The 15,292-nt window shown below is 45.9% G+C and overlaps 2 long non-coding RNA genes across 2 annotated transcripts; one reads left to right on the top strand and one right to left on the bottom strand.

Annotated features, from left to right (window-relative positions):
* Positions 1-35: 35 nt before the first annotated feature.
* Positions 36-6,731, bottom strand: LOC144332081 (uncharacterized). Its single transcript, XR_013399832.1, has 2 exons — positions 4,053-6,731; positions 36-677 (listed from the first exon to the last, which is right to left on the bottom strand). It is a non-coding gene; the product is annotated as an uncharacterized LOC144332081 (long non-coding RNA).
* A 4,318-nt stretch (positions 6,732-11,049) lies between these two features.
* LOC144332076 (uncharacterized) lies at positions 11,050-14,259 on the top strand. The gene is made up of 2 exons (XR_013399827.1): positions 11,050-11,150; positions 11,325-14,259. It is a non-coding gene; the product is annotated as an uncharacterized LOC144332076 (long non-coding RNA).
* The last annotated feature ends 1,033 nt before the right edge of the window (positions 14,260-15,292 follow it).

The raw sequence follows: 15,292 nt of genomic DNA, 5'->3' as shown, positions 1-15,292 counted from the left end.
GCCCCAAGGAAGGACTGAGGGGTGGTGCTTGAGGTGGGCGGGGCCTGGAGATGGCGTTGAAACCTGCAGGCTGCGGGCGGTGCAGGAGGGATCCGGAAGAGACGAGGCAGGAAGAAACTCCTGGTCCTTTCGCTTTCAAGGGACGTGGCACTTAGGGTGAGGATCGCTCTTCGCTGCCTAATCTGGGACTGGGCGAAGAGGCCGCGCTGAGGGTGATGTCCGAAAAAGATGCAGGAGATGTTTTATAACTTGATCCAGGTACTAGTCCTCCCTCCTACACATTTCTCCTGTCGGGATCTCTCACTTGAATCGTGTTCCAGCCTCCAGTGAACCAGTCTTCCTAACGAGAGCACAAGAGGCCCGTTGTCCTTCATTCTTCAGCTATGGACTTCCCTGAAAGTTGAGAACTGACCATATTCTCGATGCCTGCTCTGACCTGTGATTTCACGACTCACATCGCTTCCCCAGAACCTGCTTAACAGACAGGATTCCTGAGAATGGAGCAGAATTTGAATTCAGAGTCCTGGCTTTGCCATACCAGCAGTTATAATTGCCCTTCTGTTGTTTGATGACTCCCTGCCCTGCTTCAAAAGGAAGAGAAATCAAATTAAAGAGTTGACGACCCTGAGCGCAAGGCCTCGGACGTTATTCCCTAAACTCTGCTTTAATATCACCTCCTCAAAAGAAATCTTCCCTGAACACCTTGTCTCGAGATGTTCTCTAGTTTATCTTCTTGTTCTGTCATTTATTTGTCTGTTCATTGTGTGTTTTTTTGAGATGGAGTCTCGCTCTGTCGCCTAGGCTGGAGTGCAGTGGCACGATATCGGCTCTCTGCAACCTCTGCCTCCTGGGTTCAAAGCGATTCTTGTGCCTCAGCCTCCCAAGTAGCTGGAATACAGGCGTGTACCACCATGCCTGGCTAATTTTTGTATTTTTAGTGGATACGGGTTTTCAGCAAATTCGCCAAGCTGGGCCCTAACTCCTGACCTCGGGGATCCGCCTTGGCCTCCCAAAGTGCTGAGATTACAGGCGTGAGCCACCTCACACCCTGCCATGTTTGTACAGTTTTTGAGACACGGTCTTATTCTGTTGCCCAGGCTGGAGTGCAGTGGCATGATCAAGACTCACTGCAGCCTCGACCTCCCAAACTCAATCCTCCCACCTCAGCCTCCCTAGTAGCTGGAACTACAGGCATGTGCTATCACTCTGGGCTGTTCACTATATTGTCCAAGCTGGTCTTGAACTCCTGAGCTGAAGTGATCCTCCTGCCTTGGCCTTACAGGCGTGAGCCTCCACATCCAGCAGAAGGGAGACATTTCTAAGGAAATATGCTGGCAACACTAGCTAACACTTAGTGAGAATTTACTAATTGCCATGCAGTCTGCTAAGTGCTTTTCAAGCATATTTAATTCCCACAACACCCCTATGTGGTAGGTACTGTTCTTACCCCATTGTACAGCTGAGGAAACTGTGGCACAAAGAGGTTAACTTTCCCAAGGTCACACAGCTGATGATGGAGTCCAACTTTGGGTCCTACATGCTGAATTACTATATTATCCTACTTCCTAATTATTAAGGACCTAGGGTCGTTAGTCCAATAAAGGTGAAGAATGAAGATGCCACATTCTTTTGCTTTCTGGATAGTATGGCATAGGGTATGATGCCTACCTAGAGTTGCAGCAGATTTTTTTTTTATTTTTAGCCATCATGAGGGAAGCCAGTCAGAAGACAAAACCATCACACGGAGGAGGGCAAGACAGAAAACATTACAGAAAAAAATGAACCAGAGACTGGTACAGCCATTCCTGAAGCTTGACCCACCTCTGGACCTTAACATGAACAAATATATTTTTATAGTAATTTGAGTTGTGATTTTTATAACCTGCAGCCATAATTTCCTAACAAACAGATGAGTACAGTTCAACAGGTAGAGACAATAAATGATAAAGCGTCAAGATTGGAAGAATATAATGTAATTTGGTTTGACTGCATTTTTAATCCCCTTAGTAATCCTACAAGGTTAGTTCTGTTTTTTTCCCCCATTTCACAGATGAGGAAATGTGATATGGCCAATGTAGGGCTACACAGGGGGCTGAAGCAGGAGAATTGCTTGAACGCGGGAGGCAGAGGTTGCAGCGAGCCAAGATCACACCACTTCACTCCAACCTCAGTAACAGAGCGAGACTCTGCCTCAAAAACAAAACAAAACAAAAGTTATCCTGCTTTCTCTTGGAATCCATAAAATCATGAACTATTTATAATTGGAGAGTTCCTCCAAGACACCTCATCTAGGGGTTTTCAAACTTCTCAAGCTGTCCACCTTTCTTACGCAAGACCTTTCACAGAAAGGCAAGGCATGAAACAGATGAGGGAGAGGAGGTGGCTTTGCTTGAAGTAGGGGAGAGGAACCTAGAGTCCTTCCTGCTAGACCTCCCCACCCCAGCCACAGGCCACCCTTCTTAAGCAGTGATCCCTCCACAAAATCCCAGGGTGTTACAGAATACAGTTTAAGAATCACCATTCTTTCCCAGGTCCTGTTTTACAGATAGGGAAATGGAGGCTCAGAAAGGCATAGATATTTACTTAATGGTTCTGGAGGAAGTCAGTGGCAGGAAGGGATACCTGCCTCACAGGACAATTCACTTTCCAGTGGGAATAGCACTATCTCCTTCCTGCTCTGCGTTTGAGGATAAACCCTGTCTTGGCTCCTCCCTGACTGGGGTGAGAAGTAGCCCTCCTGGAATTGCCTCAAAGCCCCCGGTTATCACCAGTGTTCTCGGTTGCAAATTACGAAACATAAATAAACTCAGGCTAACAGATGCAGCAAATGAATTTATCAGGAAGGAATGGGGAGCTCCCAGAACTGATGGGAGGGCTGGAGAACCAGGCCCAGAAAATGCACAGAAGTGGTGAGCGCAGAGGCTTCAATGTTGCTGGGACTCTCCTCCCAGTCCTTTATCTCTTCTCGCCTCTGTATGTGAGTTTTTCTCCTCAAGGCTAGGCACCTGGCTGCAGCAGCACTCACCACTCACAACTCTCACCTGCTCCACCGGAGAGAGACTGAGGGTTTCTGCTTCTGGTATGAAGGACAAAATTTTAGGGAAAAACTTTGGTTGGTCCAACATGGGTAAGACCCCGTCCCTGTACCAATCATCTATGGCTGGAAAACCAGGTGCTGTGACTGGCCCAACTTAAGCCAGGTGCCACTCTCTAACCAATCACTGTGAATAGGGAAATGGGATGTACAGGGAGATGGCAGCCCCATCGGAACCGTATGGTCAGAGAAAGATGCATTTCCCAAAAGATGGAGTTCATGGTCTGGGGCAGATTGAATAATAGATTTTTACTACACCCGCCCCAGAGTCACCCCCAACCAATACATTACTTACTGCCTAACTCTCATCATTCCTTCTCTGCTCAAAACCCTTCAATGGGCTGGGCACAGTGGCTCATGCCTGTAATCCCAGCACTTTGGGAGGCCGAGGTGGGGGGATTACTTGAGGTCAGGAGTTCAAGACCAGCCTGAGCAACATGGTGAAACCCCATCTCTACTAAAAATATAAAAATTAACCAGGCGTGGTGAAGGGCACCTGTAATCCCAGCTACTCAGGAGGCTGAGGTGGAATAATCACTTGAACCTGGGAGGTGGAGGGTGCAGTGAGCAGAGATCATGCCACTGCATTCCAGCCTGAGAGACAGAGACTCTGTCTCAAAAACAGAAAAACAAAACAAAAAAACTTTCAATGGCCTCCCACTGCCATGTCATCGGCATGGATCAAAAACTCAAATGTCATGCCGGGCACAGTGGCTCATGCCTGAAATCCCAGAATTCTGGGAGGCTGAGGCAGGAGGATTACTTGAACCCTGGAGTTTGAGACCAGCTTGGGCAACGTAGTGAGACCCTGTCTCTACAAAAAAAAAAAAAAAAAAAAAAAAACTAGCCAGCATGGTAGCATGTGCCTGTACTTCCAGCTACTTGGGAGGCTGAGGCCAGAGGATCACTTGAGCCCAGGAGGCCAAGGCTACAGTGAGACATGCTCACACCACTGCACTCCAGCCTAGGCAACAGAGCGAGACCCTTCTCAAAACAAATAAACAACAACAATAGCAAACCCTCAAGTGTCTACAGGGGCTAGAAAGATTAGGCATGAGACAACGGAGTGGAGAGCACTGTCATGAACTGGAGGATGTGTGTTGCATACTGTTCCTAGAATGCAGGTGCTGAGATGTAGGATTCTTCAAGAGAGCCCCCAAATCTGGATTTTCATATAAAATCTCCCAATTTCTAAATGTTGGCTTGACTATTTTTAAAAACCTTGTGCAAGCCAAATGAATTATGTCTGCAGGCCAATTACTGTAGGCTGTGGTCTAAAAATGGGCAATCTCTGACCTTTATAGGATAAAGCCTATAATCACACACCCACCTTTGGGGTCTATTATCTATTACTACATAAGAAATCACCCCAAAAATGTAGTGACTTAAAACAACAATGATTTGTTACTTCTCACAATTTTATGGAATGACCAGGTGGTTCTTCTGCTCCATGTGGTGTTGGCTGGGAAAAGCTTCCTCCTGTCTCCACCTCCACATGTTCTATTTCCTTTTCAAGCCCAAGTGCCAATGGCACCTCCACCCTGAAGCCTGCCTCATCTCCTGTGCCACACACATTGCCACTGGCCGAGTCTAAATGAGATACCGTGCTCGCCAAGCTTTCTTGCTCTTTATGTATAAGTATTAGAGCATGCATCTAGCTCACCTAGAGAACGGAGGTCTACCTTGTCCATCTTTATATCCTTCTGGCACAGTCACACAGGAAAGCCCCACGAGTGCTGTCAGATTGGATTGAACTGAACTGACTCTTGGACATATTTAGTCCAACTTGCCCATTGTGCATATGGAGAAATGAAGTCTGGAGAGGGGAGTTCACACATCATATACACTGAAAGCTGCCCATCAAAAGAGTTGCAGAACCAGGATTACGGCCCTTGCATCTTGACTGCCAGTTGATGCAGGTTAAACTCTGTGTTTAATCCTTGTTGATATGGATGTCTGGGACTTGAATAGAAGACATTTCTCGTTTCAGATGCATCCATTAGCAGGTCTTAGCCAGGAGCCAGTCCCTTGCAAGTATATATTGCAAGTAATTGATGACATTGGAGCCAGAAATCGAATGAACCGGGCCCAGTTCAATCAACTTACTGGACAAACTCCTCAAGCACTCTAAGCCCCAATTTCCTCCTCTGTAAAGTGGGCATAAATTACATTTACCTTGAGGGTTGCTGTGAAAGCTAGAAATAATATATGTAGTGTCCCCTGACACACAGAAGGTGCTCAAGAAATAGTAAGCTCTTCTAATAATTGTTATTGATGACAAAGAGGATGAAAGAACAAATGCTCTGACTTCTCAAAGGAGGGAGAATCATCCCTGAGGATTGTGTCTTGGAGAACATAAATCCATATTTTCTCTTTCCTGAACAAATTCCCTTTGGAAGGGCACAAAGGGAACAACTTCCCTTCTTAGGAAGGAAGGGAGGAAGGGAAGGAAGGATGGAAAACAAGAGGGAGGAAGAGTTGGCAGGTTATGACTATCTCTACCTCTCCCTGAGGCTTGCTCTGTTACACCCACCCCAAACTCTGGTCCATCCCATTTCCATGCTGAGATCAGGCCACACACAGAAGTGGTGGGGCCGGACCACCACTTTGAGCCATCCCTGGGAATCCCCAGGACACCGGATAGCAGACTTGGAGCATACAGTTCCCACACGCTGTGATTGATCACTAGGGAGCTCAAGGTTATGGAGGAAGCTCTCATAAGTCAATACAAGATTGTGTGTCTCTCATTTCTCCCTGGCTCAGCCCTCAGAGCCCTTGTCCCTGCTCTCTGCCTTGCCACTAGGTCTTCCCATTAGTTTTTTATCAAACAAAAGACAGGCTGACATCTTTAAAGTATGGTCTTTATAAAGTAGGGAGCAAATCATTTCGCACCTTCCCTCCCAATACCTCCCTCACTGGTGCCTTCAAGCCTTCGAACAAGAGGGGACACATCTCCCCACTTCCCAGTGACCTTCCTCCATCCCTCATTGCATCCATGAGTGACACCACTGAGATCAGATGCAGTGATGTTAATTGAAATTGACATTAAGGGCTCACTTGCTCAAGCAGAAGCACATTAGAAGAAATATAAACGAGGAAGACATTGGGTCTGTGACATTTGTTCTAATGAGAAAAACCATCAAGAGCATCTTGTTCAAAGAGGATTGAGTGCCCAGGAAACAACAGATACATGAGGCCTTCCACCCCCACCCCACCCCCCAATACTTAGAAGTGTCACACATATTTGAAGAGACTTTTCAATCATCCTTGCTTCAATCATGATTCCCCAGGTACATTTCACCCAGCACCTTCCCCCTCATGTTCTTCATCTGTTTCTCCAAATCTACTTCTCCATATTATTTTAAGAGTTTGTGGCCAGATGTTGGTAACGTGTGGTCCCAGATGTTCTTATTTGCTATACTTCAGGAATTCTTGACTAGGTGGCCCAAGAACTTCTCAGCTTTGGATCCAATAAGGGGAACCTAAAACTAAAAGAATCCCATCTGGAGTAGAGAGGAAGATACCCAATTACCCAGTTTTTTGTTGTTGTTTGTTTTCTGAGACAGAGTCTCTCTCTGTTTCCCAGGCTGGAGTGCTGTGGCGCGATCATAGCTCACTGCAGCATTGAACCCCTGGGCTAAGCAGTCCTCCTGCCTCAGCCTCCTGAGTAGCAGGGACTATAGGCATGTACCACCATGCCCAGCTAATTTTTTTTTTTAATGTTTTTGTAAAGACAGGGTTTCACTATGTTGCAAAGGCTGGTCTTGAATTCCTGGGCTCAAGAGATCTTCCCACCTCAGCCTCCCAAAGTGCTGGGATTACAGGCACGAGCCACCACATCTAGCCCAAGTTTCTGCGTAAAGAACATGAAGGTTTTCCTTAGATCATGCTTTAAATGGCACATCATGTCTTTATGGTTATTAGTGGGTAGTTGCAAGTTATAGATACTATTTTTGTCTATGCTGTATCATTTCCCAATATTCTTAATAGCATCTGACTTTTAAAAAAAAATTTTTTTTTGAGACAGGGCCTTCCTCTGTCACCCAGGATGGAGTGCAGTGCTGTAATCATGGTTCACTGCAGCCTCAACTTCCCGGACTCAGGTGATCCTCCCACCTCAGCCTCCAGAGTAGCTGGGACCACAGGTTGTGCCACCATGCCCAGCTAATTTTTGTATTTTTGCGTACAGACAGGGTTTCACCATGTTCCCCAGGCTGGTCCCTAACTCGTAAGCTTAAGCAATCTGTCCATCCCAGACTCCCTGTAAGTGCTTAGATTACAGGCATGAGCCACTATGCCTGGCCAGCATCCGATTTTTCTGTGAGCCTCTACTCCTATTCTTGGTCCAGGCCATAAAGAGTATGGAAACTAAAGTCTGACTGCCTAGATTTGAATCCTGGCTCTGCCATTGACCAGCTGTGTGAACCTGGAAAAATTCCTTAACCTCTCTGTGCCTCATATAAGAAATGTGGAGAATAGTATCTACCTCATGGAGTTATTGGATTATATGAGTTAATTCAGATAAAATGTTTAAAAGAGTGACTGGCACATAGTAAACATCCCCAAATGTCATCTAGTATTCATATTATTACTATTAATTCAGAAGGGGCTGACTTCATTCCCCCCGACCCTGGTGATGGCACCTGACCCAGGCCTGGCCAATCAGGACATTCTGTCCCCCTGCCCACCATGGAATCCTTCTCCACACGTGGACAATCATACTAATCATTTGGATTGGCACTGAGGGCTGTGACCTAATGTGAACTCTGAAAGCCTGGTCATGCTGGGCCAAAGCTGCAAAGTAAAGGTAAACATCAAATCTGGGTTGGTTCATCAGGAGAGAACATTCTGAGCAGGAAGATCTGGGGACTATCAAGTTTCACCTTGCAGGTGAAGGCCTACTCTGCCTACTCTAGCCATTAGTTAGACCCCAATGAAATGATTGCAGTAGACTGTTAATTTGGTGGCTTCCAGTGAACCATGCTTCTGGCATTCATACTCTTATGTAGTCCCCTCCCACATTGACTATGGACTTTGCCATGTTGATGCAGGGCAGGTAAGCCCCAAAATTGGGGCTTAGCCCGGGAAGGTTCATCCAGGAAAGTATTCAAGGGCAAACAGGTGGTGTTAGATGGCAATTTTTTTTTTTTTTTTTTTTGAGATGGTATCTTACTCTGTCACCAGGCTGGAGTGCAGTGGCACAATCTCTGCTCACTGCAATCTCCAACTCCCTGGTTCATGTGATTCTCCTGCCTCAGCCTCCTGAATAACTGGGATTAGAGGCAAGCACCACCACACCCAGCTAATTTTTGAATTTTAGTAGAGATGGGGTTTCACCATGTTGGTCAGGATGGTCTCTATCTCCTGACCTCATGATTCACCTGCCTCGGACTCCCAAAGTGCTGGGATTACAGGCATGAGCCACCGCACCAGGCCTAGGTGGCAACTTTTATTGGAGCGGCAGTGTACAACAGCAGCAGAGGCACTGCTCCTTGCGGAACAGGACTACCCCATAGGCAGCATGCCCAGAGTAGCAGCTCAGGGGTAGTTCTGTCGTCATATTTATACCCACTTTTAATTACCTGCAAATTAAGGTGCCAGTTATTCAGAATTTTCTGGACAAAGGATGGTACTTCCAGGCCATTGCCATGGAAAGGGGTGGTAAATTTCAGGTGTTGCCATCACAGTGGTAAACTGACATGGCATTGCTGGGTATGTCTTATGGAGAGGTGCTTTCACTGCTTCCCTGTTCAGCTAGTCTTCAATCTGGTCCAGAGTTTGAGCCCCACCTCTGGAGTTGAGTCCTGCCTTCTACCTCAATGTGACAAATTTAGGCCAATGGGATATCAGCAGCTGTGATGCAAGCAGAGACTTGGGAAATGCCTGCACACTGGGGTTTGTCCTCTTGGAATGCTCATTCTTGGGAGCCCTGAACAACTGTGTAAGAAGTCTGGCTACCCTGCTGGAGAGACCACATGGAGAGAACACATGGTGGGAAGAGACTAAAATTGTATAAAGAGAGTCAGGCCAGCCATCCCAGCTTCTCTGTTGAGCCCAGCCATCAGCCGACCTGCCAGCTGAATGCAACCATAAGAGTGATCACCAGCAAGATCACTAGAAAAACCACCCAACTAAGCCCAGCCCGGATTGAACAATCATAAGCAAATAAAATGGTTATTGTTTTAAATCACAAAGTTTTGGGGTTACATAGCAATCGAAACAACAATCATGTTCAATAACATTTCCTACATCCACAGAGTTCTCAGAGCTCTACCACATCTAAGAGATTAGGATTGTTATTAGCCCCATTTTACAGATGGGGAAGCTGAGGCCCAAAGATGGGAAGCAACAGCCCCAGTCAAGCAGAGACAGAGCTGTCACATTCATACACTTCTGAGTGAGCTCCTTCCACTGCACCTCCCACTGCAGTAACTTCTGTCCAGTTGAAGAAACTTATAAGCAGCAGCAGAAAGTGGTGAGGTATAGGAGCACTGGACTGGGATTCACAATAGCCTGGCTTGAAGTTGGCCATTATTTGTCTGTATGTGCTTAGACAACTCAAACCACTTCCCTCCCTGAGCCCGTCTTTCCAGCTGTTCAGTGAGGGGGGAGGCATACTGAAATGCTCGCAGAGGCCAGGCAGATAACACAGACAAGGGAAGCAGGTCAGGTGAGGATTATAGTGGCTGAGCCTATGCCCTTCTATGTGGGGGTGGTCACTACCCAGCTTCAACCAACTGTTACCATATGGAATCGGGGCCCAGTGTAGCTAGATCACCTGATTTTTTTCTTTTCCTTAGAGAAGCAGGAAATGTAGGTTATGATGTTAAATTTCCCAACATTAAAATGTTATATACAGCTCAGGAAAAGCAGGGAAAAGAAAAAGAAATGTTATGAATTCATTTGAATTGTTTAAAAATATACAGCCATTCAAACCTACAGTCTGCTGGATTGAAACCCTGGATCAGATTATTTCAAAATGTCCTGCTAGAGTTTATGCCGACATCAAAGAAGGATGCCTACCGGTCCCAGCGCTGCCCTACGCACACAGAGCAGTTCCATCTATCTCCCCAGCCCAACTCACAGAGCCCGAACACCAGGGAGGCCTTGGGTGTAGCTACTCTCTTTCTCTTGAGGACTCTCATCTCCAGCCCTTCCACCCCTCTGTCTACAAGGAATGGGGTGCAGAGGCCCAGCCTCGAATGCCTAAAGTTGCTGGGGCTTCAAAGGAGGGCCAAAAGTGGAAAAGAAGTAGCATCCACTAAGCAACTACTGTGGGCCAGGTGTGATGGTGGATTGCAATATTATGCAATAGCAAAGGGTCTCATTACTATGAGGACATAAGGGATTGGAGGAGCGCTGTTCATCCCTGGTCATAATGAGCCTTGGAGACAGACAGGCAGTGCAGCGAGGGACGGCCTAGCTATTATTGATACTAATTAAAAGGCCATTAAATTGAAGGGGCACATACAGCCCTTCCGTCACCAGCCAGTGCTCTGACAATCTCACCATTTTCTGTGAGGCCAGCGTAGCTTGTGTGGGGCACAGAGCGCAACCCCTCACCCCCTGACTCTCCACTAAAGCACTTAATTGTCCGAGAAAAAATACCAACACTCCCACAGCTCTGGGTGAAGCTGCAATATACTAATTGAAATTCAATGGCTTGAATCTTGGGAGAGAAAGGGTCACTAGTAGGGAAATATAGAAGCATACATTCATTCAATAAATTATTAGTCTGCATCTTTTATGTGCCTAGTACAGTGCTACATGCAATGAATATGGCAATGATCAAAGCAGATAAAGGGCTCCCCAAATATAATCATGGAGATTATGGAAGGATTGAATTCTACCCTCTACAATTCACAGTTGCAAAAAATGCATAGTTCTTTATTTTCTTTCTCCTTTTTTCTTTCTTTCTTTCTTTTTTTTTTTTAACAGAGTCTTTCTCTGTCTTCCAGGCTGGAGTGCAGTGGCACAATCATAGCTCACTGCAGCCTCAACCCTCCGGGCCTACGTGATCCTCCTACCTCAGTCTCCTGAGTAGCCTTTATTTTCCGTAAGTGATCATTTTTGTGTGTGTGCTTCCTTTATTTTCTGATAGAGAAAAATATAAATCTGATTACTAATTGTAACCGAGTCTCTTCCAGTTTCAAAGTCTCATGAAGGAGTATTTCATACCATTTGAGTAAAAGGTTTATCTTCCTTTCCTCCCACCTCCTCCTCCCTCAAGAAGGCCTGGGTGTCAGCCAGGTCACACATGGATCCTTGAGCCATCCTCTGGGAATATGACCTGAGAGGCCCTTCCCATTGACTTAGCAGCGGGATGGAGAAACTCCAGCCTATCATGGTTTCGTGGGCTGAAGATCCGGGGTCATCTGCTAGGGCCCCACGTGTGCCTCCTCAGCCCTGAATCCCTAAGATGATGACTGCAGCTGTGACTCTGCTGAGAGCTTTCTCCTGACACCAAGGCAAACTTGGCCCACTCACTGGACAAGACAGAAGTACTAGAGATGTGGTACCCACAGAAATATCGTTCAGCCAATGACAGGGAATTGATGATGATGTTAGTATCCTCTTCCCTTGTACTGGATACACCTGAGTGTTCTTGTGTCCTGGAAGTCCCAGTGGGATTGAGCTCCAGTTGTCCACAGTGGGGAATTTCTTCATCATACCTGATTTATTGGCAGCCTTTTCCTTCCTGTCTCACTCCCTAATCTGTTAACGTGTTCCCTGGGATCATCCCCCAAATAAACTACCTGGCCTTGGATTCTTGTCTCAAGGTGTGTGACTGAGAGAACCCTAAAACATCACCCATTTAGTGTTTTGTTTTGTTTTGAGACAGAGTCTCTCTGTTGCCCATGCTGGAGTACAGTGGTACGATCTCGGCTCACTGCAATCTCCGCCTCCTGGGTTCAAGCAATTCTTGTGCCTAACCCTTCTGAGTAGCTGGGATTACAGGCGCCCACCACCACGCCCAGCAAATTTTTGTATTTTTAGTAGAGACAGGTTTCCACCATGTTGGCCAGGTTGGTCTAGAACTCCTGACCTCAGGTGATCCACCCGCCTCGGCCTCCCAAAGTGCTGGGATTACAGGCGTGAGCCACCGCACCTGGCTTTTAATTTTATAAGCCCCACTCACTGACCCACAGGGACCAAACCCTGCTGTATAGGAGGAACCTCCAGATCCCCTCCCTCCCATTGATGGGCCTCCTAAGGCACAGACGAAGAGAGAGGGCTTGCTATCAACTTGATAGTTCTCATAAGAATCTCCATAGCTAATACAAATTAAAGTGGTTTCATAGTTCCCAATGATGTCCCCGGTGGCCATATCAGCGCATCCCACCTTTGTCGTGGAAATGGAGCCATAGTGATTGGTCCGGGCCATGAGCATGTCATTCAAGCTAGGCCAATTAGAGGTATCTCCTGGAACTTTTTACACCAAAACTAAGGGAGAGATGTTCTCTGAACTCCAAGAGTTGCTAAAGCTGAAAGGCTGTGATTCTGGAGTGGCCAGAGTCCGTCTTCCCCTCCCTGTGGAGAAGTCCACCTGCGACTGGCGAGAATGGCTCCAACAGGCAAAGAGCAGCAGAAAAGAGAGAGAACAGCCTGGTGGCCTTTATGTAGCTGAATCCAGTCATCCGGGGTATTGGCTCCACAGGGCGCTGTCCACGGTTTGGTTATGTGAACAAATGAACTACCCTTTCTTGCTCAAAGTAGTTGCAGTTGGGTTTCTATCACTTCCAACAAAAAACCTTTGATGAATTTTGATGAATACAGATATCGCCAGCAATGGAATAGATGAGGAGTTTTCAGGTGCCCTCCCAGGCGGCGGATGTTCACAGCTGGGACAAGATTGGGGGGCTATAATAATGGCTGCCAATAACTGGTCTTTAAGCATGTAACAAATACCTTCCAGAGACTCCTAGGGATACACACGTCCCCTGATATTCTCTCTCTCTCTCTCTCTCTCTCTCTCTCTCTCACACACACACACACACACACACACACATATATACACACACCAGGGATAAAGAAAAAATATCTTTAAGGAAAAGATATCACCATAACAACATTCTTAGGTACTGTATTGTTTAACGTCTTTGTAAAGCTCATTCCCTAAGTATGTTCTTTTCAACTCTACAAGACAGCAAAGAAAATAGATGTTTTAGTTATTGTTCTCTTATTCTTGCTCTTCGTTCAGAATCGTTCCTAAATTAATTTATTACCTTTTATAACCTTATATAACCATAAAAACTATAGTCATTCTTTATAAGGAATTGCACAGTACATATCTCTCAAACAGAAGTTCTCGTGTGCTGTAAAAGCTTGAACATAAAGTGCTGGGGTCATTGTCAAGCCTCCAGGAGCAGATCCCAGCAGGGTGGGCAGAAGTAGGAGCTAAGAGGCATAAACTCCAAGTCAATGTTTTGTTTCTTCTTTATTATTTGGGAAGAAATATTGGTTAATTGAGAAAAAACGAGTGCAAATTTTTTCTATAGCCCAATTCTGAGAGGTAAGGGAGGAACTATCATGTGAATATTCGTTATTTGAAAATTAATTGTACTTCGGTACTTTGGACTTGAAGGGAGAATACGAAGAAGACTTTGCAAAAAGGGTGTGAGGCCTGTGTGAGTGAAAAATAGGAAGAGAAACTATGGGCTTTTGATAGAAAATAGATTCCATCGTTGTCAGGAACGTTTCCTCCTTCCCCTCCACCTCCATGGATGGAGTATACTTCCTCACCCCTTGACTTTGGGCTTGGCCATGAGACTTGCTTTGGCCAATGGCATAGCACCAGACATAAAGCAAATGGGCTTGGAATATGCTTACACAGCTAGGCATACTCTCCTGCAATTCCATCATCTCCAAGAACTAAATATGTTCTGGTTAGCCCACTGGTTCCAGGAAGAGGATGGGAGTTGTGTGCAGCAGAGCCACCCTGCCTACTTCTGGAGTGATGCAGAGCCACCTGCTGATCAGGAAACTTGTAACCCCAGTGCTTACTGTCATATGCCACTGAGACTTTGAGGTTGATTGTTATGTGGCATTGCTATAGCAATAACTAATTGACGAAACCTGTTAGTGTGATTTTCCTTGAAAGTGCAAATTGAAGAAGCTCAGCATCATTTGGATTATTGTACTAATAAAGTAAAGCTGAAGTGAGCAAATCATTTGCCTTTTATTATTACTGATTAAAGTGGAGTCAAGGTGATCCCCTTAATACCCCTCCTTCCGCTTTGCTGACATTATGCTATGCTTTCAGGAGTTGGGAAGGGAGTGGTGGAGTTTCAGCTCTGGGACCTCACAGCACCCCCTAGCCTATCTGACCTAGGCCATGCAGCTTGTGATCAGGATATCCGTGAGCTCTGAGCATCCCTGCATGTTCTTGCTGGTGCACCAGGAAGGCAAGACCCTGATTGCCCTTTACTCAGGCCATTTCTCAGGGTTGTGTTTGCAGAAAACAACCTTGAGGGATGAAGTCATGTCTTCAAAGGGAAGGTTTGTGACTGCTCACTGTAAAAGCAGTAGTTTCTCTTAGCTCAATATTCCTCTCCTGTGACACAACTCCGTGTGAGCAGGCCCACCTGCATCGCATCCTCAGGACTTTGGAGGTTTGGGGAATCAGGGTAAGCCTGATGTCAGCCTCTACTTTCTCTGTAAGTAATACAGTTTCTTATCTCTGACCCAGGAGTCTGTGTCTTCTGCCAGCATTCGGGAAATAATCCAGCTAATGAGTTTGTAAGTAGGGTAAAATCTCAGACCCTTCACCATTCCTGATGTGGGTCACCTCCCGCGAGTATTAACTTTCCCATGCACTGCACGGGAACTCTGTCTGTGAACTCCTTCAGAGAAAGGGTGTCCTGGGGCAGCATGCAATGACAACCCGGGGACAGGAACCTCATACATTCTCAAATGTAAAAGTTAGAAGAGACCTTTGTGATCAGAAGAAAGCTTAATGCAGTAATTCCTAGAAGGTGGGATACGTCCCTGGTGAGCCACAACATGATTTAAAATGATACATGGAAAAGCATGATTTAAAATTTTCATAGCAATTGTTTCTACTATGCATTACAAAAACACTCTTTTTTTCTTCTTAAAGATATATTTAAACAAAAATAATAGATTAACTTAAAAATATAAGTAAAGAAGACTACAGTGTAAGACTGTGATTAACTGTGAGTAAGGACAAAAATGCTC

This window comes from Macaca mulatta, chromosome 10 (genome assembly GCF_049350105.2).
Source record: "Macaca mulatta isolate MMU2019108-1 chromosome 10, T2T-MMU8v2.0, whole genome shotgun sequence".
Lineage (NCBI taxonomy): Eukaryota > Metazoa > Chordata > Mammalia > Primates > Cercopithecidae > Macaca > Macaca mulatta.
The sequence above is the reverse complement of the archived record's forward strand: the minus strand, read 5'-3'. Positions and strand labels throughout refer to the sequence as shown.